Below are 27369 nucleotides of genomic sequence, written 5' to 3'. Positions count from 1 at the left end.
TAGAGATGGTACAGGAAACCAAATCTACTGATTGTTTGACCAATAGGGGCAGTATACAAAGAGAAGAGGAGGGGGCCTAGAATCGATCCATGAGGAACCCCAACAGTAAGTGGAAGATGTGGGGATGAGGAGCCAGCAAAAGATACATCAAAGGAGCGGTCAGAGAGATAGGAGAAAAACCAGGAGAGAATGGTATCCTTGATGCCGATGGACCGGAGCATAGTGAGGAGGAGCTGGTGTCTATCCACTATCCACACAATGCTATCTATCCACTACTTTAGCTATTTTCAACTCATCAAGGCTTGACGAGATTACTCTCAGAATTGGGATTAATCTCCCTCTTGTGTAAATACAATGGTGGCAAACACCTTCTCTTTTAAGAATTCATTTTTGTATAGCTTTTCCCTATAAATTTTCTCTCTATTCTCCATTACTGTTGTGCCAATTCCTTCACACCATACCTGCCAACCATCCCTGGAGAGAAGTGCTGCACAGGTTATGATCAAGTAGTATCATAGAGTATGGTTCCATCCATTGCAGGGTCCCTATATTATCCCCAAGGTGGTACCTACATTCTTGTCACCTTTCCCCATCTCTGCCTCTTTCCTTTTCATATCAGTCCTATTTTTTACTGTTTCATTTGCTCTAAGGTTGAGTTTTATGGCACAACTGCTACAATCGTTCTTGGCAATCCATAGTCATCAAATTCTGCAGATTAATAGAAATGTTCACTGCCAAATTGTGCCACCATTGGATACTGCAGGTGAGATAAAAGCCAATCTAATAAGGATTTCCATAGGTTCTAAATTTTCTAAATGTAAACCTGACAGAGATGCAGGGCCATCAGGGCATGACAGGCATTACAGCTATATGGGGCCCCGGTGATTAGGGGGGCACGCTGGGAGCTGCAGCCTGGTCCGCGCTCGCCGCTCGGGTCCCAGCCGGGCCCCCCCTACACTTTGTTCAGCGGTTCGAGCCCCCCCTCAGCTTGCCCTGGCTTTTTCTCCCCTTCTTATTCACTGTGACATGATGGCAGATTGGCAGGGAAGCGCCTGGCTCCTCCTCCTCTCTCCCTCCCCCCCAGTGCACCATGGTCCACTCCAGCACCACCGTCCGGCTCACGTTCACTTCCTCATTCCTGAACAAGCAGAAGAGCAGTGTGCACGTGGCGTCGGCGTGGGACTGGGAGGCGAGCGGCTGCAGCAGAGCAGAAGACGTCGGTCCCTGAAGCGACGGTCTGACGGTGCGGTGGATGGCGAGCGAGCAGGTAAGTGAATATTCTTTTTATGTCTGTCTGAATCAGGGGACTAAGGTCGGTTGTTGTGATCATGGGGGGAGTCTGGGGGCCCCAGCAAGGCCAGACAGTTGCTGTCGGATCATGAGGGACATTGGGGGTCCTGTGGGGGACCCAGGGGCCCGGAGGGCATATGGTGGGGGACCCAGGGGCCCGGGCGCCTGAGGGTGGGGCGTAGGGGACCCAGGGGCCCGGGCCGCTGATGGTGGGGGACCCTGGGGCCTGGGCGGCTGATGGTGGGGGGCCCGGGTGGCTGACGGTGGGGGGCCCGGGCGGCTGATGGTGGGGGACCCAGGGGCCCGGGCGGCTGATGGTGGGGGACCCAGGGGCCCGGGTGGCAGATGGTGGGGGACCCAGGGGCCCAGGCGGCTGATGGTGGGGGACCCTGGGGCCCGGGTGGCTGATGGTGGGGCGTGGGGGACCCAGGGGCCCGGGCGGCTGATGGTGGGGGACCCAGGGGCCCGGGTGGCAGATGGTAGGGGACCTAGGGGCCCAGGCGGCTGATGGTGGGGGACCCTGGGGCCCGGGTGGCTGATGGTGGGGCGTGGGGGACCCAGGGGCCTGGGCGGCTGATGGTGGGGGACCCTGGGGCCCGGGTGGCTGATGGTGGGGCGTGGGGGACCCAGGGGCCTGGGCGGCTGATGGTGGGGGACCCAGGGGCCCGGGTGGCTGATGGTGGGGGACCCAGGGGCCCGGGTGGCTGATGGTGGGGGACCCAGGGGCCCAGGCGGCTGATGGTGGGGGACCCAGGGGCCCGGGCGGCTGATGATGGGGTGTGGAGGACCCAGGGGCCCGGGTGGCTGATGGTGGGGGACCCGGGGGCCCGCCCGGCTGTTCATGGGGGACCCGGGGGCCCGCCCAACTGTTCACGGGGGGACCCGGGGGCCCGCCCAACTGTTCACGGGGGGACCCGGGGGCCCGCCCGGCTGTTCGTGGGGATCCTAGGGGGTCCTGTGGGGATCCTGTGGGATCCAGCGGGTCCTGTGGGGATCCTGTGGGGTCCTGGGGAGCCAGCGGGTCCTGTGAGGATCCTGTGGGGTGTTGGGGAGCCACGGGGTCCTGTGGGGATCCTGTGGGGTCCTGGGGAGCCGTGGGTCCTGTGGGGACCCAGGGGCCCGGCTGTTCATGGGGGGGTAGCCAGGAGGCCCGGCTGATGGGGTGAGCCAGGGCCGAGGGGGACAAATCTCCAACGTCCATGATTAGTAGGCACATTGTTGACTGTCTCCACCTGCAGCTCAGCCCGTAGTCCTGTTCTTTTAGTCAGCACACACTGCGCTGAGACCAGTACCAACATCATGTTGACTGTCTCCACCTGCAGCTCAGCCCGTAGTCCTATCCTTTTCGTCAGCACAGACTGTGCTGCACATGCACAGTACCAGCATGTAGACTGTCTCCACCTGCAGCTCAGTCTGTAGTCCTATGCTTTTAGTCAGCACACTGTGCTGAGACCAGTACCAACATCATGTTGACTGTCTCCACCTGCAGCTCAGCCTGTAGTCCTATCCTTTTAGCCAGCATAGACTGTGCTGACTAGTACCAGTATGTTGACTGTCTCCACCTGCAGCTCAGCCCGTAGTCCTATCCTTTTAGTTATCACAGACTGTGCTGACCAGTACCAGCATGTTGACTGTCTCCACTTGCAGCTCAGCCCGTAGTCCTATATGGAGTATCAGCCTACTCAGGACAAATTGCACAACTACTGTTAGGATCCAATTTCTCATGTTACACTTGGGAAAAACAAACATTGGGTGTGAAAAGATCATTTTTGAGAAAATAAAATTAGATTTTTGATTTTTATGGCTCTACATTATAAACTATCAAGCACTTGGGGGTTCAAAGTGCTCACCACACATCTAGATAAGTTCCTTAATGGGTCTACTTTACCTTAGCGTTTACTGACCGTGGGAACATACCCTAAAGAGTTTTTGAATTTTGACTGTATAAAAGTTAGTAAATTAAATGGGGTGATCAGCCCTTTCCTCTTGACTCCTATTTTATTATTTTTTTTTTTACATAATCACTTACAGTTACGTTTTGAGGTGTATTTACGTTCTAGAATTTATCGGTTTTTAATAATTACCAATAAAGATTTTTTTTGTGGTGTATAATCAGTGATTATATATGCAATAATATACACTTTCCATTTATTTGGTGGGCAGGCTGAGGCGGCAGCGGTGGGCAGGCTGAGACGACCATTAGATTCTTCTTGACTGGGTGGTGGGCTTGACGGCAACACCGGCTGTGTGAGTAAGTAACAAGTCCATGTATTCGTTTGGCCACCATTTCAGTATGTGATTGTACTTACCGTATATATATTGCTATTGGGGAGTCGAAGGGGGAGAGGGGAAGGAATGATTGTATAATGATTCCTTCCCCCTCCCCCTTTGACTCCCCAGTAGCAATGTATACATAAGCTACTGGATGATCCTGACCTGCTGGAAAACCAAATGCCCAATGAGAACATAAGGCAGCAGTGCACAGGATAATCTAGTAGCTTAGAAGTGAAAGGTCGAAGGGATTTTGGAAGGTTTGCATGGTGGAGAAGGAGCTAGGGTGGAGGCGGAACTGGGGGTGGAGCCTGGGCGCAGTCTCAAGGGGGGCCCCATATATTTTGCCAGTATGGGGCCCCGAAATTCCTAGTGGCAGCCCTGCAGAGATGAGTAGAATCTGTTGATATATCTGCCGTGACCATGGATCACCTGCCAGGGCGGTGGGGTACTCGGTACAGGGTCGGTATCTCAGAGGGAAGTGTCACAGTAGCGGTGACCCGGTCCGTGGCCCTGGGCGTCCATGTAAAAGGGGTTAAGTGTGGCTGATTAAAGTTTATAAGTGGATGATACGTGACGCCACCTGTGGTGCTCGGCAATGAAGGGCTTAAGCCGACGCTGCAGGCAGATCCTCTGGGACAGATGGTATAAGGCAGCAAGATGTAATAGCTCCCCACAGGTAGAGCGGTAGTCCCAGGGCAGTGGGAATAGGTGTTGAGGAAGAGGGTGCAGTGATAGGCACAGAGATGTAGCAGTGCTGGAGGCGTTGCAGGAAGAAGGCAATGACACAACAGAGTGAAGTTTCATTTACCTTTACTTTGCTTTGCAAGGGCAGTCCAGGATCCATATTACAGATGGAGCAGGAGTTGATGAGCCTGGGAGCAACTCAGGGATCTCTCTATGCAGATGGGTTGTGTAGTCTCCTTACTAGCGCTTATCAGAGGTACTTGCAGTAATGAGTTACACTGAAGTTCCACTTGCTTGCTCTCTTTTAGAACTCCCTCGTATGGCAGACAGCTGTAGCCTCCTTCTTCTGGCTCACACGTCGCTGTTGTGCCTCCGAGTCTTATGTGGGAACAGAGCATTTACAGCTTCTTATTCCTCCGGTTTCTGCTGCAGGAACATCAGTATCCATACAACCTTGGAGACCGGACTTCGGACCATGGGGTACCCTAGAAGTGAGCCTGAACTCTGCTCAATCCCCCAGCTCTTCTCTCATCCACACACTTCGCCCTCCTCACAGGAACTAACTAACTTCCCCTTCCCGGCCCCCAGACATCAGCTCCTCCCCCAGTTTTGGTTCAGAGCTCCCTCTGCTGGCCTGGAGTGGGAACTGTGCTGTGTGCTGAATTTACCTGACAGAGAGACCCTTTATTGCTTCCAAGCATAACATCACACTCCCTAGGAGGAAGGTAATGCCACTGTGGCGACCATACTCCTGGGGGCACCACATTCACACTGCAGAAATGGGTGACCTTATCCTCCTTTCCTATGCTAGCGCCATTTCTACCCGTATTTCTTTAGCTCACTCTCATTTCCTTGGTGCAATTTCTTGTTTTCTCGTTCTCCTCCAGTGCATGTCTTTTTCATCCTAGCTTCATCAGCTGTTTGTATCTTCCCCTTGGCTCACCCCATCCCTCTCTTCCCTCCCTTGTATTACAGTGTACATCAGAATACAGTCATTTCTTTCCCACCATCTGTCTGGGATGTGCACACTCAGGGGTCCGGTATACGGAGCTCCTGCTGTACACCGTAGGTTCTGGCATGAAACATCTGTTGCCGTCCTACTTCATGCTAAAGCCATTGACGTCACGTTTGGGGGCCTATCTGTTTCCATCTGATCCATCGCGGGATATCCTCACTAAATTAACCCCTACAAAACCAGGAGAGCTATTGTGCCAAATGTAATCCTGGGTGCTGTAATGCAAATCAGCAATTAAGACTCATGTTCCTCACCCCAAGTAAAACAGAGTGATTGAATGCATTATAATGAATGCAACATTGGGCTAATGGAGCACACACAATGACCTTTCGTAATCAGCCGGGCACAGTTGGGTGACAACAGATAGTAAGGGCTGCAATCAGCACCAATGCCGGCCCTGATGAGCTAATTTTTTTTCACGATGCAGAAGAAGGAACCTATGTTTCACCCCATCTGACTTTTGATTTTTTAATGGATACCTCTATCTATCTAAGACGTCGTCAAGTCAGTGAGTCGGGCACCGGGCAGCTTTTCTGATCCTCCGGCTGAACACATAGTCTTCTTTCTCGCTAGCTTGGACAAGCTAAAAATAGATTTCTGCTGGATACAGAGGTTTATATAATGTATATAGGTTGGAGCCGTGCTGTAAAAGCGTACCGCAGAAGGTGCAGAGAGCCGTAATACCAAGCCCTGTGAAATGCTGCCATCTTCTGCTAAGAAATAATAACTTCATAAGCTATATATCTAAGCTAAAAGTTAAAAGAGCGCATGGATGACATGGAGCCCCCTGTGCAAGAACATCCTCAGTGAGCCAGATAGCTCATTGCAATGACTATATGTTCTGAATGCCATGATGCCCCCCAGAAGCTGGGTATTCCAAACATTTTACCTCCTGAACTTTAATAATAATAACTTTATTTATAGAGCGCAATGTCCAGCACCAAGGAATTAATGGTGCTATATAAATAAATAATAGTAATAATAATAATAATAATAATAATAATAATAAAATAGCGCCAACTTATGCCGCAGCGCTTTACAATTAAGCAGATACTTGCTTCTGACTTTTGACCTTTCCATTCTCTATTCAAAAACCAGGAAAACAATTTTTTGGGGAAATTTTTAAGGGTAGCCAGACTTTAAGAATTTTCTTTTCTTTTGCAGGCACTTTAATTACCTGTAGATCGAGTAGGGTCCGACCCCTGAGACCTCTCCCCAGCCCCACTGATTGCTCAATGGACCCCTGTGAAGTTCACTAAAGAAAAAATGGAAAAAAGTTTAATATATGAAAGATATACCATATATAAAAATTCAAAACACCCCTTTTCCCCACCATTAAAAATAAATAAATGTTTAAAAAAGGACCGTTTGATATTGTCACATCCATAAATCTCCAGACTATCAAAATATTAAATTAACTCATACAGTAAACTCCGTAAAGAGGAAAATGGAATTGGATTTCTCCAGTCACCTCAAATCCCTCAAAAATGCAATAAAAAGTGATCAAACGTGGTATATATATATATATATATATGCCAAATTAGTATCAGTGACAAAAGTAGCTTGCCATGCAAACAGTAAGCCCTTACCCAGCTCTATTGATAGAAAACCAACAAACCATAATGAGGTTTTCTTTTGCAAACTTCTGAATTTTTTTCAGCACTTAAATGAAAAAAAAAATCGTTATTATAGTATCGACCTGGAGACTCATGCTTTCGGGTTATATAAGGGAGTGTGTTAAAAAATAGACAAATGAAAAACAATGTCAGAATTGAATATTTATCACCATTTCATCTCAGGATTTTTTTTTCTATTTTTTTTTCAGTACATTCTATGGTAAACTGGATGGTGTCATTCAAAGCTATAACTTGTTCTACAAAAAAAAAGAAAGGCAATGGGAAGGAGAGATGCAAAAATGAAAAATTGGCTGTGGAGGCAAGGGGTTAAAACAACCAAACAAAATTATATTTCCAAATCTAAATAACAAAAAGTGTAGGGGGTGTTTGGAGCTTCGAAGATCTACAACCAGGAAAAACATGCAGAAATATTCCTATTTTACCGACAGCCGTCACCACCAGCTCGAGGGCACCATAAGCCATAAATACATAAAAGTCACCTAAATATAAGGAAGAAGGGCAAAATTTCAATGTTCAGTTCACTTCTCAAGTGGCGTTTCCCACTTGAACCACCACTTTTGTCACTTTATCCAACCTCTTTCTCCTTTCCAATGCTTCTCCCATTATTACATTCCCTTTGACATGTGCCTCCACATCTCCTCCTACGACACTTTCCTTCGGCTCTTGCATATTTCCTACATTGGACACTTACAGGTCCTAATGTGTAGAAATATTAACGTTCATCAAATACTAGAAAAAATATACGTGTTCTGATGTAATATACGCTTGGAAACCAGACAGATTCCAGTGCAAAACAGTAAGTTTATTAATGCTAAGCTATTTACCAAGTCAAAAGAGGAGCAAAAAAAAAAAAAGACAAGAGCGACTTAGGTCAAAAGCAAGGGATCACTTTGGAGATATGCAGAGTTGCTACTGGAAGCTGTTTAGGACATGATGGTGGGTCGCCTGCTAGGGCAGTGGGGTACTCGGTACCGGGCCGGTATTTCAGAGGGAAGTGTCACAGTAGTGATCACCTGGTCAGTGGCCCTGGGCGTCCATGTAAAAAGGGGTTAAAGCATGGCTGGTTAAAGTTTTTGAGTGGATGATATGTGACGCCACCTGTGCTGCTCGGCAATAAAGGGGTTAAGCTGACGCTGCAAACAGATCCTCTAGGACAGATGGTGTGGTGCAGCAATGATGTTGTAGCCCTCCACAGGTAGGGCTGCAGTCCCAGGGCAGAGTAGATGAAGAGGATAGGTGTTGAGGAAGAGAGTGTAGTGTCTGGCACAGAGATGTAGCAGTGCTGGAGAGTTTGCAGGAAGAATGCAATGACACAATAGGTTGCAGTTTCTTTTACCTTTACTTTGCTTGGTAAATGCAGTCCAGAATTCCAGATTACAGATGGAACAAAGCCTGGAAGCAACTTAGGAATCTCTCTATCAGATGGGTTGTGTAGTCTCCTTTCTAGCGCTTATCTTAGGTACTTGCAGTACTGTGTTACACTGAAGTTCCACTTGCTTGTTCTCATCTAGAACTCCCTCGTATGGCAGACAGCTGTAGCCTTCTTCTTCTTCTGGCTCACCCGTTGCTGTTGTGCCTCCGAGTCTTATATGGGAACAGAGCATTTACAGCTTCCTATTCCTCCGGTTTCTGCTGCAGGAACATCAGTATCCATACCACCTTGGAGACCGGGCTCCAGATCATGCGCTATAGCTAGAAGTGAGCATTCAACTCTGCTCAATCTTCCAGCTCCTCTCCTCCACGTCCACACACGTTGCCCTCCTCACACGAACTCCTAATTTCACCTTCCTGGTCCCCAGAGAGCAGCTCTTCCCCCAGTTTTGGGTTCAGAGCTCCCTCTGCTGGCCCGGAGTGGGAACTGTGTTGTGTGTTGTGATTAACTGAGAGAGTGACCCTTCATTGCTTCCAAGCCTGACATCACACTCCCTAGGAGGAAGGTAATGCCACTGTGGCGACCATACTCCTGGGGGTGACACATTGGCACTTTAAAAATAATATAGGACATAGTGGACCTTTGTGAGATCAGCTCTCAAGGATGCAGATGTACACAGGAGGTAGTCTGACAACTTTAATAATGGAAAGGCAACAAGCTTGATGGTTGCACAGTCTTACTTTAGGCATTGGCTAGGCTTGGACAGAAGTGGATAATTTGCTATAAATAATGGTGGACTAACACTTGTACTTGTCACAGCTATTCTCTCAATCATCATTCTTGGCATAATTGTACTGCTGTGTTTTTCCCGGTCACAACCTGATTTCCCCTAACGTATCCATGGTGCCAGGTGACCGGATGGTCCCAACCTGGTTTCTCCAAACATATCCATGGGTGCCAGTTGACCAGATGGTCCCAAACTGGTTTGTCCAAATGTATCCATAGGTTCCAGGTGACCGGATTGTCACAACTGGGTTTTACAAATGTGTCCATGGTTCAGCGATGGTCAATGGAGCAGATCTGTATTCTTCCAGCCAGGGTCGAGGTCCCCTAAGCTGGCATCCTGTAGAATGATAAATCTGTGTCCCTCGTGATGGAGCCCTGATGTCTTGGCTGCAGTCCTGTAAAGTCCCTTGATCTTTGGATGTCTTGGCTGAATATCTGGCTCTCTCAGCCTTTCAGTCTCTAGAGGTATGTAACCTCTTTTTATAATTAACAAGTGTCCTTCATCCACTATTCACAAATAAAAGGAGAAGAATGGATATCTATTTGCAAAGCTTTTCCTTCTCAGGATTGGCATTAGATAGGGTCCTGGAAAACGAGAAATGCCTTATCATGGCTTCCAGGTACACTAAAAATTGGCCATTTTATGCACTAAACTTTCTCAATTTTTCATACTTCTAATGCAGTAAAGCAATTCATTTTTTTATATTTCATGTTTGCATGTTATAGCGCTACAGTGTGCTTCCTTTTTTGTTTGAATGTATATGAGTTGGTGACTCTAGGTTAAGCACCTGTTCACACTATGCTAATGCTTGAATGTGACAGTCAGTTTTTTAAATCATTTTGTATACTATCTCTTTACTGACATTACTGTTCATTATCCTTGTACTGTGACATCACTGCTATTATTATCTCATTACTGTGCTTATTATCATTGTACTGTAACACCATTGTGCTTATTATCCCTGTTCTGTGACATCACTGTTTATTATCTCTGTACTGTGACATCACTGTGTGTATTATCCCTGTACTGTGACATCACTGTGTATACTATCCCTGTACCATGACATCTCTGTGTGTATTATCCCTGTACTGTGATATCACTGTGTGTATCATCCCTGTACTGTGACATCACTGCGTATATTATCCGTGTACCATGACATCTCTGTGTGTATTATCCCTGTAATGTGATATCACTGTGTTTATTATCCCTGTACCATGACATCACAGTGTGTATTATCCCTGTACTGTGATATCACTGTGTGTATTATCCCTGTACTGTGATATCACTGTGTGTATCATCCCTGTACTGTGACATCACTGTGTTTATTATCCTTGTGCTGTGACATCACTGTGTCTATTATCCCTTTACTGTGTCATCACTGGTTATAATCCTTATACTGTGATATCACTGTGTCTATTATCCCGTACTGTGATAACACTGTGCTTATTATCTCTCTACAGTGAAATCATTGTGAATGACAGCAAATTGTCACAGTTTTTTTATACTTGCTGAAAGCCTAGATTTTACCAGCAAAGTCCTGCAAAATGTAATACACAAACTATTTACGAGGACCCTACATTGAGCAATTCTTAAAGAGTCCAACTTAGGATAGGCAGAGTAAAGGTATGGATGCGGATGGCTAAATTTGTGCTAAACATCTGTCATCTTCAATTAAATTACCAATGGCTCCTCAGTTTTTCAGTTTAACCTATAAAGTTGTGCAGTCATTAAGTGTTTTTTCACGTGTGAAAATTTTTGAAGGTAAATGGGAGATCACATACACCCCCGAGTACTGCAGGAATTAAGCACAGTCATAGATAGACCATTATTTTTAATCTTTAAAGATTCCATAATAACAGGGTCTGTACCACAGGACTGGCGTATAGCAAATGTGGTGCCTATATTCAAAAAGGGGACAAAAACTGAACTTGGAAATTATAGGCCAGTAAGTTTAACCTCAACTGTGGTTAAAATCCTGGAGGGTTTTCTAAGAGATACTATACTGGAGTATCTGGAGAAGAATAACTGTTATGATGAGTCACCGAAGGAGGAAAAAACAAAATACCAGCTAAGTCCAGAAAAACCAGAGAGGTTGGCAGCTATCAGATTGCAGACCCCTGAACCTATCCACAACAACTAGCAGTAGCCGTGGGGGGTTCCTACGGTGCCCTAGACCCCTCGATCACAGCCGGAGAACTATATAGCCTAAAGACAGAAAGGGGAAAAACTAAACTGCCCCAGAGCAGACCCCAAAGCAATAGGCAGCCCCCAACATATAATGACGGTGAAGCAAGATGAAAACACTAACACAGATAGAAAGATAGGTTGAGCAAATGATGGGGCCCAAGCTAACTACATAGGACAGGATAGGAAAGCTGCTGTCTGCCATCCGCAAAAACCCTATAAAAATGAGCCAACCGACTGATAGGAAAAACAGGCCCTGAAGTCGCTAGGCTTCAAAAGACTATATCAGCACTCAGGTATATTCTGAAGACAGAGCAAAAGATCAACAGATCAGAGACAAAAATGGAATTCAGCTCACCCCCCGCCGGGGATGGCAGAACTCCCAAAAAACAAGGCAAAACAAAAACAAACTGAAGAGTACAAAGCAGAGCAGAAAAACTTAGCTTTGAGATGCAGGAATCAGACTGGTCTCCAAGAATCCAGCAGGAAAATCACCAGCCAGGAAGAAGGGCGTCGGCAGCCTTATATCCAGTCCTCAATTCCAGCCACCCAGTCATCATCTAGCTGCCCAGGTGTCTGATAATCAGCCTCACTACCTTCCTTCACCAGAGGAGGGAGTTCATCAGACCTCAATAGTGAAGGGAAAAATGAACTCACAACAGTACCTCCCCTTGAGGAGGGGTCACCGAACCCTCATCCATGCCACCAGGGCGATCCGGGTGAGCCCGATGAAAGGCATGCACCAATCTTTCGGCATGAATAACAGAGGCAGAGACCCAGGAATTATCCTCCTGACTATAACCCTTCCACTTAACCAAATACTGGAGTCTCCGTCTAGTCAGACGGGAATCCAGTATCTTCTCTACCTCATATTCCATGTTACCTTCAACCAATATAGGGTCAGGAGGTGCCACCACAGGAACTACTGGTTCAACAAACCTCTTCAACAAGGACTTATGAAACACATTATGAATTTTAAATGTGACAGGAAGAGCCAACCAAAAAGAGACCGGATTAATAATCTCCAAAATCTTGCAAGGTCCAATAAATCTAAGCTTAAACTTAGGAGAAGCCACCTTCATAGCGATATTTTTTTATGACAACCAAACCAGATCACCCACCTTAAACTGGGGACCAACGGTCCTACACCGGTTGGAAAACCGCTGGGCCTTTTCCTGGGAGAGAGACAACTTACCCACTACTTGGTCCCAGATCTGATGCATTCTCTCCACCACAGTGTCAACACCTGGGCAGGCAGAAGGCTCCACCTGCCCTGAAGAAAATCGAGGGTGAAAACCAAAGTTACAAAAAAAAGGTGACATCAAAGTGGCAGAACTAGCTCTATTATTTAAAGCAAATTCGGCCAAGGGCAAAAATGAAACCCAATCATCCTGATCGGCAGAAATAAAACATCTCAAATACGACTCCAAAGTCTGGTTTGTTCTCTCCGTCTGCCCATTGGTCTGAGGGTGAAACGCAGAGGAGAAGGACAACTGAATTCCCAGCTTGGAACAGAAATTCCTCCAAAATCTAGACACAAACTGAACTCCTCTGTCAGATACAATGTTCTCAGGAATCCCGTTCAAGCGAACCACCTGTTGCAAAAACGAGGGCACCAACTCAGAGGAAGATGGCAACTTAGGGAGTGGTACAAGATGGAACATCTTAGAGAATCTATCACAAATCACCCAAATAACAGTCATTCTCTGAGAGACAGGCATATCAGAGATAAAATCCATTGAAATATGGGTCCATGGCCTCCTGGGCACCGGCAAAGGCATCAACAAGCCACTAGAGCGAGAACAAGGTTTAGACCGGGAGCAAGTCCCACAGGACTGCACAAAATTCCTGACATCATGAGACAAGGCGGGCCACCAAAAAGACCGACTCACCAGATCTCTAGTACCAAAAATACCTGGATGACCAGCCAATGCAGAGCAATGAACTTCAGACATCACTCACTTCCTCCACTGGTCAGGAACAAACAACTTTCCACTGGGACAACGCTCAGGTTTGTCCTCCTGAAACTCTTCCAGAGCATGTCTCAAATCGGGCGAGATGGCAGAAAGAACTACCCCCTCGCCTAAGATGGTAGCAGGCTTGTCACAACAGGAGAATCAGCAAGGAAACTCCTAGAGAGGGCGTCTGCCTTGACATTCTTAGTGCCTGGAAGAAAAGAGACCACAAAATCAAAACGTGTGAAAAACAAGGCCTACCTAGCCTGTCTAGGATTCAAGCGCTTGGTCGACTCCAGGTAAATCAAATTCTTGTGGTCAGTAAGGACCACGACTTGGTGTTTGGCTCCCTCCAACCAATGTCTCCACTCCTCAAATGCCCATTTCATTGCCAACAGTTCCCGATTCCCCACATCATAGTTACGTTCAGATGGAGAGAACTTTCGGGAAAAGAAAGCACAAGGATTCATTTTAGATGTCACAGGATCTTTTTGGGACAACACCGCTCCTGCACCAATCTCAGAAGCGTCCACCTCCACCTGAAACGGGAGTGAGACATCAGGTTGCCGCAAAACCGGAGCAGAAGTGAATCTTCGCTTCAGCTCCTGAAAGGAAGAAACAGCCTCTGGAGACCAATTCAGCACATCAGCACCCTTCCTAGTCAAATCCGTCAATGGCTTGGCAATACAAGAAAAATTAGCTATAAATTTCCGATAAAAATTAGCAAAACCCAAAAACTTCTGGAGGGCCTTCAAAGAAGTGGGCTGAACCCAATCATAAATGGCCTGTACCTTGGCCGGGTCCATTTCAATAGTTGACGGAGACAAAATAAATCCCAAAAATGAAATCCTCTGTACCCCAAAAAGGCATTTCGATCCCTTGACATACAGGGAATTCTCCCTCAAAATCCGGAACACAGTCCGAACATGTTCCACATGAGTGTCCCAATTCTTGGAGAAGATCAAAATATCATCCAGATAGATAATCAAAAATGTATCCACAAAGTCTCGGAATATATCGTTCATGAAGCACTGGAAGACAGAAGGGGCCTTAGTGAGCCCAAAAGGAATCACCAGGTACTCAAAATGTCCCTCCGGAGTATTAAACGCTGTCTTCCATTCATCCCCATGCTTAATGCGAATAAGATTATACGCCCCCCCTGAGGTCAAGCTTGGTAAACCAGCAAGCACCTTTAACTCTGGAGAATAGATCAGAAATCAGGGGTAATGGAATCTGATATTTAACAGTAATTTTGTTGAGGGCACGATAGTCAATACAAGGCCTTAATGAACCATCCTTTTTAGCCACGAAAAAAAACCCAGCACCTAAGGGTGAAGAGGATGGTCTAATATGACCCTTCTCCAATGCCTCCTCAATATAGGATCGCATAGCCTCGTGCTCGGGTACAGATAAATTGAAAAGCCGACCCTTGGGGAATTTACACCCCGGGTTCAGCTCAATTGCACAGTCATAACTCCTATGAGGAGGCAAAGACGCAGACTCATTCTCACTAAATACATCATAAAAGTCAGCTAAATAGTCAGGAACATCATGCGACTGGGGAGAGGTGGAGAAAACAGGAGCATCACTAAGGGCACACCGACAACCCCAACTCACCACAGACAAAGATTTCCAATCCAGAACTGGATTATGGATTTGCAACCAGGGAAACCCCAGAACAATGGTATCAAGCAAATTATGCAACACCAAAAATCTGCAATTTTCTTGATGGTCTGGGGCGACCCGCATTACCACCTGGGTCCAAAACTGAGGTTTATTCTTTGCCAAAGGAGTAGCATCAATACCCCTCAAAGGGATAGGCGTCCGCAGAGGTGTCATAGGAAATCCACAACGTTTAGCAAAGTCCATCAGGTTAAGAGCTGCTCCTGAATCCACAAAAGCCTTGGCGGAAAATGTGGACAGGGAGCAGATCAGAGTAATTGCCAGAAGAAACTTAGGTTGAACACCACCCACAGAGAACGTGTGTGCACAATGTTTCTCTCGTTTAGGGCAGACAGAAATAATATGCGAGGCATCTCCACAAAAAAAACACAGCTTATTACGGCTTCTGAACTCCTGACGTTGCGCCCTAGATAAAACTCAATCACATTGCATAGGTTCAGACATTTGTTCAACAGGTGGCAACATCTCTCGTGTAGTTTTGCGTTCACGTAAACGCCGATCCACCTGAATGGCTAATGACATAGAATTGTCAAGACCAGAGGGAACAGGAAATCCCACCATAGTATCTTTTACAGTTTCTGACAAACCCTTCCGAAAGAGGGCTGCCAAGGCATTATCATTCCAGGTAGTAAGGACCGCCCACTTTCAGAATTTTTGACAGTACAACTCTGCCGAATCCCGACCCTGGCTTAATGCCAACAGGGTCTTTTCAGCCTGATCAATAGCATTAGGTTCATCATACAACAACCCCAAGGCCTGAAAAAATGCGTTCACATTATTCAGAATAGGATCATCAGGTTTCAAAGAAAACGCCCAATCCTGGGGATCGCCGCACAGCAAAGAGATGACAATTTTAACCTGCTGCGCGGAGTTCCCCAACGAGTTAGGCTTCAAGGCAAAAAATAGTTTACAATTATTTTTGAAATTCAAGAATTTAGACAGATCCCCAAAAAACACATCCGGAGTGGGAATCTTTGGTTCAGCAGCATGTGAATGAGCAAGATAGGCGGAAATTCCCCGCACTTCAGCAGCGAGCTGCTCCACACGATCAGACAATTGCTTCATCTCCATTGAGAGAAAAATTCCCCCTACGGCCTCAGAGATGTAGAGGAAAAAATATGCACACAAAAAAAAAAAAAAAAAATTCTGACACTTTTCTCTTTTTTTTTTTCTTTTTTTACAATTCTCTCCTGCTACTGAGTACCCTAGGATCTGCGGTAAGGCTGGTGATTCTGTTATGATGAGTCACCGAAGGAGGAAAAAACAAAATACCAGCTAAGTCCAGAAAAACCAGAGAGGTTGGCAGCTATCGGATTGCAGACCCCTGAACCTATCCACAACAACTAGCAGTAGCCGTGGGGGGTTCCTACGGTGCCCTAGACCCCTCGATCACAGCCGGAGAACTATATAGTCTAAAGACAGAAAGGGGAAAAACTAAACTGCCCCAGAGCAGGCCCCAAAGCAATAGGCAGCCCCCAACATATAATGACGGTGAAGCAAGATGAAAACACTAATACAGATAGAAAGATAGGTTGAGCAAATGATGGGGCCCAAGCTAACTACATAGGACAGGATAGGAAAGCTGCTGTCTGCCATCCACAAAAACCCTATAAAAATGAGCCAACCGACTGATAGGAAAAACAGGCCCTGAAGTCGCTAGGCTTCAAAAGACTATATCAGCACTCAGGTATATTCTGAAGACAGAGCAAAAGATCAACAGATCAGAGACAAAAATGGAATTCAGCTCACCCCCCGCCGGGGATGGCAGAACTCCCAAAAAACAAGGCAAAACAAAAACAAACTGAAGAGTACAAAGCAGAGCAGAAAAACTTAGCTTTGAGATGCGGGAATCAGACTGGTCTCGAAGAATCCAGCAGGAAAATCACCAGCCAGGAAGAAGGGCGTCGGCAGCTTTATATCCAGTCCTCAATTCCAGCCACCCAGTCATCATCTAGCTGCCCAGGTGTCTGATAATCAGCCTCACTACCTTCCTTCACCTGAGGAGGGAGTTCATCAGACTTCAATAGTGAAGGGAAAAATGAACTCACAACAAATAACCTTATGACCCAATATCAACATGGGTTTACAAGGGACCGTTCCTGTCAGACTAATCTGATAAGCTTTTATGAAGAGGTAAGTTCCGGACTGGACCAAGGGAATGCAGTGGACGTGGTGTACATGGACTTTTCAAAAGCTTTTGATACGGTGCCAAACAAAAGGTTGATACATAAAATGAGAACAATGGGGATAGGGGAAAATATGTGTAGGTGGGTTAAGAGCTGGCTCAGGGATAGGAAACAAAGGGTGGTTATTAATGGAGCACACTCGGACTGGGGCACGGTTAGCAGTGGGGTACCACAGGGGTCAGTTTTGGGCCCGCTTCTTTTTAACATTTATTAATGACCTTGTAGGGGGCATAGAGAGTAGAATTTCAATATTTGCAGATACAGGAAAGATGTATATCTTTGTACCGTGTTAGCCAGTGGATAGAAAAATATTCAGGATTGAGAGTCCTCAGTAGTTGATACCTTTTAATGGCTAACTGAAAAGATGGTAATACATTGCAAGCTTTCGAGACTACTCAGGTCTCTTCATCAGGCTAGACTAATACAAAATCTGAAGTCACATATTTATGCACAATACAGCCTAGAAAAAATGCAATAGATAAGACAAGTGACGTGAAGCAGAACTATCAATATGGGAGAGGGAGAAACATAAATATAAACATTGGACCAGTTCATAGATAAGGAGTCTGGATGTTTTATGGTCCTCTGATTGGGGTCTAGTTCTGTTTTGCCCCGCAAGGTTTTAAAAGGAAATTCCTTAATTGATGTAAAAAGACATAAATCCATGCGACACATTCATTCCAGCACTGAGAGTGTCAAAGTTCGTCGTAAATTTGTACTCCCAAACTCGTCTCTCTCTCTGAGATGTGAAGTTACCTTTCAATACCAGTAATTTCATATCCATGCTGCTGTTATCAGGGATGCAGAAATGTTTTGCCACAGGTAGATCCATTCTTTTTTCTCTTATTGTGTGACGATGAGCATTCATCCTTGTTCTAAGCTTTTGCTCTGTCTCCCCCACATACAGACCCCCAGTTGGACATTTAGTACAAATAATTAAGTACACCACATTAGATGTAATGCAGGTGAAAGTACCTGGGATCTTGTAGTCCTGATGTGAGTTGGGGATCTTTATCTTGTCCGTGGTCATTATAAATGGACAGGTTTTACATTTTTTCTGGTTGCAAGGAAAGGTTCCTGCAGCTGTTGGAGAGGACAGGGAGCTTCTGACAATGATGCTTCTTAAATTTGGGGGCTGCCTAAAACACAGCAGTGGGGGGTCTGGAAAAATGGATTTTAATCGGGCATCTTTTTGTAGTAAAGGTTGTAATTTCCGTGCAGCTCCCCTTAGCACCTCCAGATTTGGGTTGTAGGTGACTACTAGAGGCACTTGGTTATTTTCTTCTTTAGCTTTGTAATGTAGCAGGTGATTCCTTGACAATCTGGTGGCTCTTGTAATTTGGTTTTCAATTGTTCTTGGATGGTAACCCTGATTCAAAAAGGTCTTTTTGAGGCGACCAAGGTGTTTGTCTCTATCCATGGGGTTGGAACATATACGATTGTATCTGATGGCTTGGCTATAGATAATAGAGTTCTTTATGTGTTTGCAGATTTATTTATTTATTTATTTGCAGATGACACTAAACTCTGCAGGGTAATCAATACAGAGTAGGACAATTTTATATTACAGGAGGATTTATGTAAACTAGAAGCTTGGGATGATAAATGGCAAATGAGCTTTAATGGGGATAAATGTAAGGTCATGCACTTGGGTAGAACGAACAAGATGTATAACTAGATGTGTATTTCCTGAAGGAAGTACAGATAGTGGTTTGAAATGGTGCCCAGGCTGCCCCTTTAAGAGAGACTTGCCTGCTGCCCCTGCAAGACTTTCAACTCAGGATCCGTTTTAACTGTGAGTGCCTCTCAGAGGCCACTTTGGCCTCAGGGTCTGATTTGGTGGGTGGGGCCCCTCAGGATCCGATTCCTTGGCCTGGGCGCCTCAGGGCTTGAATTGTTGGCGGGGATCTCTCAGGCTCCGATTTTGTGGGTGTGGCCCCTCAGGGTCCGATTTTGTGGGTGGGGCCCCTCAGGTTCCGATTTTGTGAGTGGGGCCCCTCAGGGTCCGATTTTGTGGCCGGGGCCCCTCAGGGTCTGATTTTGTGGCCGGATCCCCTCAGGGTCCGATTTTCTGGCCGTGGCCCCTCAGGGTCCGATTATGTGGGTTGGGCCCCTCAGGGTCTGATTTTGTGGCCGGGGCCTCTCAGGGTCCGATTTTGTGTCCGGGGCCCCTCAGGGTCCGATTTTGTGGTTGGGACCAATCAGGGTCCGATTTTGTGGTTGGGGCCCCTCAGGGTCAGATTTTGTGGGTTGGGCCCCTTAGGGTCTGATTTTGTGGGCGGAGACCCTCTGGGTCCAATTTGATGGGCGGGACCACTCTGGGTCCGATTTGGTTGGCGGGACCACTCTGGGTCCAATTTGGTGGGCGGGGCCTCTCAGGGTCCGATTTGGTGGGCGGGGCCACTCTGGGTCCAATATGGTTGGTGGGACCACTCTGGGTCCGAATTAGTGGGCGGGGCCCCACAGGGTCCGATTTGGTGGGTGGGCCCCTCAGGGTCCGGTTTGGTGGGCAGGGCCTCTCTGGGTCCGATTTGGTTGGCGGGGCCACTCTGGGTAAGATTTGGAGGCCGGTGTCGCTCAGCCTCCGATTTGGAGGCCGGGGTCGATGAGCTTCCAATTTGGAGGCCGAGGTCAAAGAGCCTCCGATTTGGAGGCCGGGGTGGCTCAGCCTCCGATTTGGAGGCCGGGGTGGCTCAACCACCGATTTGGAGGCCGGGGTGGCTCAGCCTCCGATTTGGAGGCCGGGGGGTCGATCAGCCTCCCATTTGGAGCCTGTGGTCACTCAGCTTTCGATTTGGTGTGTCGGCCCTTTAAGACTCATTTCGGTGCGCCGGCCCTTTAACAATCACTTTGGCGTGTCGGCCCTTTAAGAGCTAGTTTGGCTCACTGGGCTTCTTCTAAATCCACTTTGGCAGACATTCTCTATCAGGGGCATGCGTCATGTGATGAAGCTAGATTTGCATTAGTGCTGTGGGTTTCGCTTTAAGAGCTGATATTATGTGGCAGAAGCTCTGTCCTCGGGGCGTCATGTGACGTTCGTAGGCGTTGGCATAGTAACTGGGTGTGCCTGCGCATATCAATGAGCTTAACTGCCATTTGAATCGCCTCAGGGCACGTTTTGCCATTTCCCATTGAAAAGCATTGAGACAATGCATTCCAATGACGGGAAAAAAAAATTTCAAACGCAAATTGCGCAAAAACTACAAATCCGATCGACACGAAAAATACTTAGCACACCTCTCATGGACGCTGGCTTCTAAACGACACCTCAACGGAGTCTGTGCGTGTAGCGGTTCGGGCCGCATTAATTGCGGAAATCAACTTAATAATAATAATAACTAGATGTGTATTTCCTGAAGGAAGTACAGATAGTGGTTTGAAATGCTGCCCAGGCTGCCCCTTTAAGAGAGACTTGCCTGCTGCACCTGCAAGACTTTCAACTCGGGATCCGTTTTAACTGTGGGTGCCTCTCAGGGGCCACTTTGGCCTCAGGGTCCGATTTTGTGGGTGGGGCCCTCAGGGCCCGATTTTGTGGGTGGGGCACCTCAGGGTCTGATTTGGTTGCCGGGTCCCCTCAGGGGCTGATTTGGTGGGTGGGGCCCCTAAGGGTCCGATATTGTGGCCGGGGCCCCTCAGGGTCTGATTTGGTGGTTGGGGCCCCTCAGGGTCCAATCTTGTGGCCGGGGCCCCTCAGGGTCCGATTTTGTGGGTGGGGCCCCTCAGGGTCCGATTTTGTGGCCGGGGCCCCTAAGGGTCCGATTTGGTGGGTGGGGCCCCTAAGGGTCCGATTTAGTGAGCGGGGCCCCTCAGGGTCCGATTTGGTGAGCGGGGCCCCTCAGGGTCTGATTTGGTGGGCGGGATCTATCAGAGTCCGATTTGGTGGACGGGGCCCCTCAGGGTCCAATTTGGTGGGCGGGGACCCTCGGGGTCCGATTTGGTGGGCGGGGACCCTCGGGGTCCGATTTGGTGGGCGGGGCCCCTCAGGGTCCAATTTGGTTGGCGGGGACCCTCGGGGTCCGATTTGGTGGGCGGGATCCCTCGGGGTCCGATTTGGTGGGCGGGGCCCCTCAGGGTCCGATTTGGTGGGCAGGGCCCCTCGGGGGTCCGATTTGGTGGGCGGGGCCCCTCGGGGTCCGATTTGGTGGCCGGGGCCCCTCGGGGTCCGATTTGGTGGGCGGGGCCCCTCGGGGTCCGATTTGGTGGGCGGGCCACTCTGGGTCCGATTTGGTGGGCGGGGCCCCTCAGAGTTCAATTTGGTCAGCGGGGACCCTCAGGGTCCGATTTTGTGGGTGGGGCCCCTCAGGGTCCGATTTGGTGGGCGGGGCCCCTCAGGGTCCCATTTGGTGGGCGGGTCCCCTCAGGGTCCCATTTGGTGGACGGGGACACTGAGTCTGATTTTGTGGATTGGGCCCCTCAGGGTCCGATTTTGTGGCCGGGGCCCCTCAGGGTCCGATTTTGTGTCCAGGGCCCCTCAGGGACCGATTTTGTAGCCGGTCCCTCTCAGGGTCCGATTTTGTGGTTGGGGCCCCTCAGGGTCCGATTTTTGGGGCCGGGGCCCCTCAGGGTCCGATTTTTGGGGCCGGGGCCCCCCAGGGTCCGATATTGCGGGTGGGGCCCCTCAGGGTCCGATTTTGCGGGTGGGGCCCCTTAGGGTCCCATTTTGCGGGTGGGGCCCCTCAGGGTCCGATTTTGTGGCTGGGGCCCCTTAGGGTCCGATTTTGCGGGTGGGGCCCCTCAGGGTCCGATTTTGTGGCCGGGGCCCCTCAGAGTCCGATTTTGTGGGTGGGGCCCCTCAGGGTCCGATTTTGTGGCCGGGGTCTCTCAGGGTCCGATTTTGTGGCTGGGGCCCCTCAGGGTCTGGATTTGAGGGTGGGGCCCATCAGGGTCCGATTTTGTGGGTGGGGCCCCTCAGGGTCCGATTTTGTGGCTGGGGCCCCTCATGGTCTGATTTTGTGGCTGTGGCCCCTCAGGGTCCGATTTTGAGGGTGGGGCCCCTCAGGGTCTAATTTGGTGGGCGGGGCCCCTCAGGGTCTGATTTGGTGGGCGGGGCCCCTCAGGGTCCGATTTTGTGGGTGGGGCCCCTCAGGGTCCGATTTTGTGGGTGAGGCCCCTCAGGGTCTGATTTTGTGGCTGGGGCCCATCAGGGTCCGATTCTGTGGGTGGGGCCCCTCAGGGTCCGATTTTGTGACCGGGGACCCTCAGGGTCTGATTTTGTGGTTGGGGCCCCTCAGGGTCCGATTTTGTGGCCGGGGTCTCTCAGGGTCCGATTTTGTGGCAGGAGCCCCTCAGGGTCTGGATTTGTGGGTGGGTCCCCTCAGGGTCCGATTTTGTGGGTGGGGCCCCTCAGGGTTCGATTTTGTGGCTGGGGTCCCTCAGGGTCTGATTTTGTGGGTGGGGCCCCTCAGGGTCCGATTTTGTGGCCGGGGCCCCTTAGGGTCTGATTTTGTGACTGAGGCCCCTCTGGGTTCGATTTTGTGGCCGGGGTCTCTCAGCGACCGATTTTGAGGGTGGGGCCCCTCAGGGTCTAATTTGGTGGGCGGGGCCCCTTAGGGTCCGATTTTGTGGGTGGGGTCCCTCATGGTCTGATTTTGTGGGTGGGGACCCTCAGGTTCTGATTTTGTGGTTGGGGACCCTCAGGTTCTGATTTTTTGGCTGGGGTCCCTCAGGGTCTGATTTTGTGGGTGGGGCCCCTCAGGGTCCGATTTTGTGACTGGGGCCCCTCAGGGTCTGATTTTGTGGTTGGGGCCCCTCAGGGTCCGATTTTGTGGCTGGGGTCTCAGGGTCCGATTTTGTGGCCGTTTCCCCTCAGGGTCTGGATTTGTGGGTGGGGCCCCTCAGGGTCCGATTTTGTGGGTGGGGCCCCTCAGAGTCCGATTTTGTGGCTGGGGCCCCTCAGGGTCTGATTTTGTGGCTGGGGCCCCTCAGGGTCTGATTTTGTGGCTGGGGCCCCTCAGGGTCTGATTTTGAGGGTGGGGCCCCTCAGGGTCTGATTTTGAGGGTGGGGCCCCTCAGGGTCTAATTTGGTGGGCGGGGCCCCTCAGGGTCTGATTTTGTGGGTGGGGCCCCTCATGGTCCGATTTCGTGACCTGGGCCCCTTAGGGTCTTATTTTGTGACTGGGGCCCCTCTGGGTTCGATTTTGTGGCCGGGGTCTCTCAGGGTCCGATTTTGTGGGTGGGGCCCCTCAGGGTCTTATTTTGCAGCTGGGGCCCCTCAGGGTCTGATTTTGTGGGTGGGGCCCCTCAAGGTCTGATTTTGTGGGTGGGGCCCCTCAGGGTCTGATTTTGTGACCGGGGCACCTCAGGGTCTGATTTTGTGGTTGGGGACCCTGAAGGTCCTATTTTGTGACTGGGGCCCCTCTAGGTTCGATTTTGTGGCCGGGGTCTCTCAGGGTCCGATTTTGTGGTTGGGGCCCCTCAGGGTCTGATTTTGTGGCCGGGCCCACTCAGGGTCCGATTTTGTGGGTGGGGCCCCTTAGGGTCTGATTTTGTGGGTGGAGCCCCCTGGGTCCATTTTGGTGGGCGGGGCCACTCTGGGTCCGATTTAGTGGGTGGTGCCCCTCATGGTCCGATTTGGTGGGCGGGGCCCCTCATGGTCCGATTTGGTGGGCGGGGCCCCCCTGGGTCCGATTTGGTGGGCGGGGCCCTTCAGGGTCCGACTTGGTGGGTGGGGCACCTCTGGGTGCGATTTGGTGGGCGGGGCCCTTCAGGGTCCGATTTGGTGGGCGGGGTCAATCTGGGTCCGATTTGGTGGGCGGGGCTCCTCAGGGTCCGATTTGGTGGGCGGGGCCCCTCAGGGTCCGATTTGATGGGCGGGGCCCCTCAGGGTCCGATTTGGTGGGTGGGGCCACTCTGGGTCCGATTTGGTGGGCGGGGCTCCTCAGGGTCCGATTTGGTGGGCGGGGCCCCTCAGGGTCCGATTTGATGGGCGGGGCCCCTCTGGGTCCGATTTCGTGGGCGGGGCCACTCTGGGTCCGATTTGATGGGCGGGGCCCTTCAGGGTCCGATTTGGTGGGCGGGGTCACTCTGGGTCCGATTTGGTGGGCGGGGCTTCTCAGGGTCTGATTTGGTGGGCGGGGCTCCTCAGGGTCCGATTTGGTGGACGGGGCCCTTCAGGGTCCGATTTGGTGGGCGGGGCCACTCTGAGTCTGATTTCGTGGGCGGGGCCCCTCAGGATCCGATTTGGTGGGCTGTGCTACTCTGGGTCTGATTTTTTGAGCGGGGCCACACTGGGTCCGATTTGGAGGCCAGGGTGGCTCAGCCTCCGATTTGGAGGCCGGGGTGGTTCAGCCTCCGATTTGGAGGCCGGGGTGACTCAGCCTCCGATTTGGAGGCCGGGGTCACTCAGCTTTCGATTTGGCGCGCCGGCCCTTTAAGACTCATTTCGGTGCGCTGGCCCTTTAAGAATCACTGTGGCACGTCGGCCCTTTAAGAGCCAGGGTAGCTCACTGGGCTTCTAAATCCACTTTGTCGCACATTCTATCTCAGGGGCATGTGTCATGTGATGAAGCTAGATTTGCATTTGTGCTGTGGGTTTCACTTTAAGAGCTGACATTATGTGGCAGAAGCTCTGTCCTTGGGATGTCATGTGACGTTCGTAGGCGTTGGCATAGTAACTGGGTCTGCCTGCGCATATAAATGAGCTCAACTGCCATTTCAATCGCCTCAGGGCACGTTTTGCCATTACCCATTGAAAAGCATTGGAGACAGTGCATTCCAATGACGGGAAAAAAAAATTTCAAACGCAAATTGCGCAAAAACTACAAATCCGATCGACACGAAAAATACTTAGCACACCTCTCATGGACGCTGGCTTCGAAACGACACCTCAACGGAGTCTGTGCGTGTAGCGGTTCGGGCTGTATTAATTGCGGAAATCAACTTAATAATAATAAGAAGAAGAAGAATAAGTTAGCAGCGTTCGGATTACAAGATAGTGGTTTTTTCAAACCACTATAATTATGTGCTTAATTGTACTGGGCAAAACTGTCACTGAAAAAGACCTGGGTGTATGGGTGGACGACAAACTCACATTTAGTGGCCAGTGTCAGGCAGCTGCTGCAAAGGCAAATAAAATAATGGGATGCATTAAAAGAGGCATAGATGCTCATGAGGAGAACATAATTTTACCTCTATATAAGTCACTAGTGCGACCACACTTAGAATACTGTGTACAGTTCTGGTCTCCGGTGTATAAGAAAGACAGCTGAACTGGAGCGGGTGCAGAGAAGAGCGACCAAGGTTATTAGGGAACTGGGGGGTCTGCAATACCAAGACAGGTTATTACACTTGGGGTTATTTAGTTTGGAGAATCGAAGGCTTAGGGGTGATCTTATTACAATGTATAAATATATATGCGGGGACAATACTAAGACCTTTCTAATGATCTTTTTACTCTTAGACCTGTGACGGGGACAAGGGGGCATCCTCTACGTCTGGAGGAAAGAAGGTTTAAGCATATTCACAGACGCAGATTCTTTACTGTAAGAGCAGTGAGACTATGGAACTCTCTGCCATATGATGTTGTAATGAGTGATTCCCTACTAAAATTTAAGAAGGGACTGGATGCCTTTCTTGAAAAGTATAATATTACAGGGTATATACACTAGTTTCCTTTATTGCGTTGATCCAGGGAACTAGTCTGATTGCCGTATGTGGAGTCTGGAAGGAATTTTTTTCCCCAATGTGAAGCTTACTGTTTGCCACATGGGTTTTTTTTGCCTTCCTCTGGATCAACATGTTAGGGCAAGTTAGGATAGGATATGGGTTGAACTAGATGGACTTAAAGTCTCCCTTCAACCTTAATAACTATGTTACTATGTTACATCTAGACAACGTCTCAGCCACATAGTGGCTCCTATATGTGAATTTGTAGAGATTTTGATTGATTGAAACATTTATTGTAATCAGATCAATAGTTAATTAGAGCAGAACGTTCAGCAGCTGGAAATACTTATGTGAAAAAGATAATAAAACTCAGTCCACCCACAAGGGGCTAATTAATCCACATTTATGCTGTGTCCAGAAGAAAATCATTGGAAAACGTCTTGAGCTTTGAAGGGGAAGATTAAGACAAGACAGTGGAAATATGTGCAAAAAATAAGATTATAATGAGGATTATTGAGAGGTCAGATGTGTGTACCCCAAAGACCAAGAACTGGGCTGTGTATATAATATGGTGATTTGTTATATAATGGAACTCATCCAGAGGTGAATTAGCAGCCAGTGGAGCCCACTACAAGATCTATAACATGGCCAATTATATAACCAGGGAACACATGAAGCTGAAGTTGTAACTGCTACCTTTGCACCCCTCTAAAAGTTACTCCATTCCCTTCAGTCATTTCTAAGCCCATAAAAAGGGGAGAACTGTATATTTGTAAATAATTCCATAACTTTCTGTTCTTTTCTTGCAGATATGTCTCAGCTCCATTGGTTCCTTTTAAAAGTAGGAAAAGGAGCTAGCTACTTCCTGCCTCACCAGTCACACTTGACATCAGCCTTCCTTTACTTCCATCCTTTTTGTTTTACTTTTTAGAGTGAAGGAAGATATAAAAACTCCAGATGCCAAAATAATTTGTTTGCATGGTGCCCAGAAACTATTGATGACAGCAATAAGCAGGTCACGAAATGCATTTGGTTTAAGCCCAAATCTGGAGCCCCCTCCATAATGTGCTAGATTATTAGCCAGTCATATTCTACCTTACCCTTCTTCTTCCCTCAACACTCTCCAAGATATGAGTCTGAAGATGACCAACTAATAAAAAAACATGATTTCATGATACTATGTCGGGAGATGTTTATGCAAATAAATTCACCCAGTTGTTGTGATTTTGATAGGATGTCACAATGCTGTAATGGATTTATTTCATGAGGAATTGGAGATCTTAAGCAACTTAAGAAGGTAAGGGTGGACTTATCCGAAGGTCCAATGAAGCATGTGTCTGGCAATTGGAGATCGTAGGTTCTCTGGTTCCTGTAAGTCGTAGGCTCTCTGGTGATTGGAGGTCGTAGGTTCTCTGGTGATTGGAAGTCGTAGGCTCTCTGGTGATTGGAGGTCGTAGGTTCTCTGGTGATTGGAAGTTGTAGGTTCTCTGGCAATTGAAGGTCGTAGGTTCTCTAGTAATTGGAGGTCGTAAGTATGTGCATCTTGAGTTTTTTGAGGAGGTAAAAAAATAATGAGCTTTCTAGTGCACACTGCACACCACATTTATGGTAAGTAGTTGTTCATTTTTTTAAAATGGCTTTAGAAGAGTTTTTTTTTCCCTGAAGTGTTTTCTTAGTAGCTTCCTGATTGGACAGCAC

The 27369-nt window shown here is 48.6% G+C and overlaps 2 long non-coding RNA genes across 2 annotated transcripts in view; one reads left to right on the top strand and one right to left on the bottom strand.

Moving 5' to 3' along the window:
• The window catches only part of LOC141051910 (uncharacterized), a 51864-nt gene extending 47280 nt beyond the window's left edge, over positions 1 to 4584 (bottom strand). Inside the window, exon 1 of the long non-coding RNA XR_012220711.1 lies at positions 4373 to 4584. This is a non-coding gene — a long non-coding RNA (uncharacterized lncRNA). The remainder of the gene's footprint in view (positions 1 to 4372) is intronic.
• Positions 1160 to 26824, top strand: LOC141051911 (uncharacterized). The gene is made up of 4 exons (XR_012220712.1): positions 1160 to 1267; positions 3454 to 3541; positions 4557 to 4739; positions 26481 to 26824. It is a non-coding gene; the product is annotated as an uncharacterized lncRNA (long non-coding RNA).
• Positions 26825 to 27369: the final 545 nt, after the last annotated feature.

Source organism: Dendrobates tinctorius, unplaced genomic scaffold (genome assembly GCF_039654945.1).
Source record: "Dendrobates tinctorius isolate UK_male_01 unplaced genomic scaffold, ASM3965494v1 ptg000158l, whole genome shotgun sequence".
NCBI lineage: Eukaryota > Metazoa > Chordata > Amphibia > Anura > Dendrobatidae > Dendrobates > Dendrobates tinctorius.
Note: the sequence above shows the minus strand (reverse complement) of the source record. Positions and strands in the feature narration are given on the sequence as shown.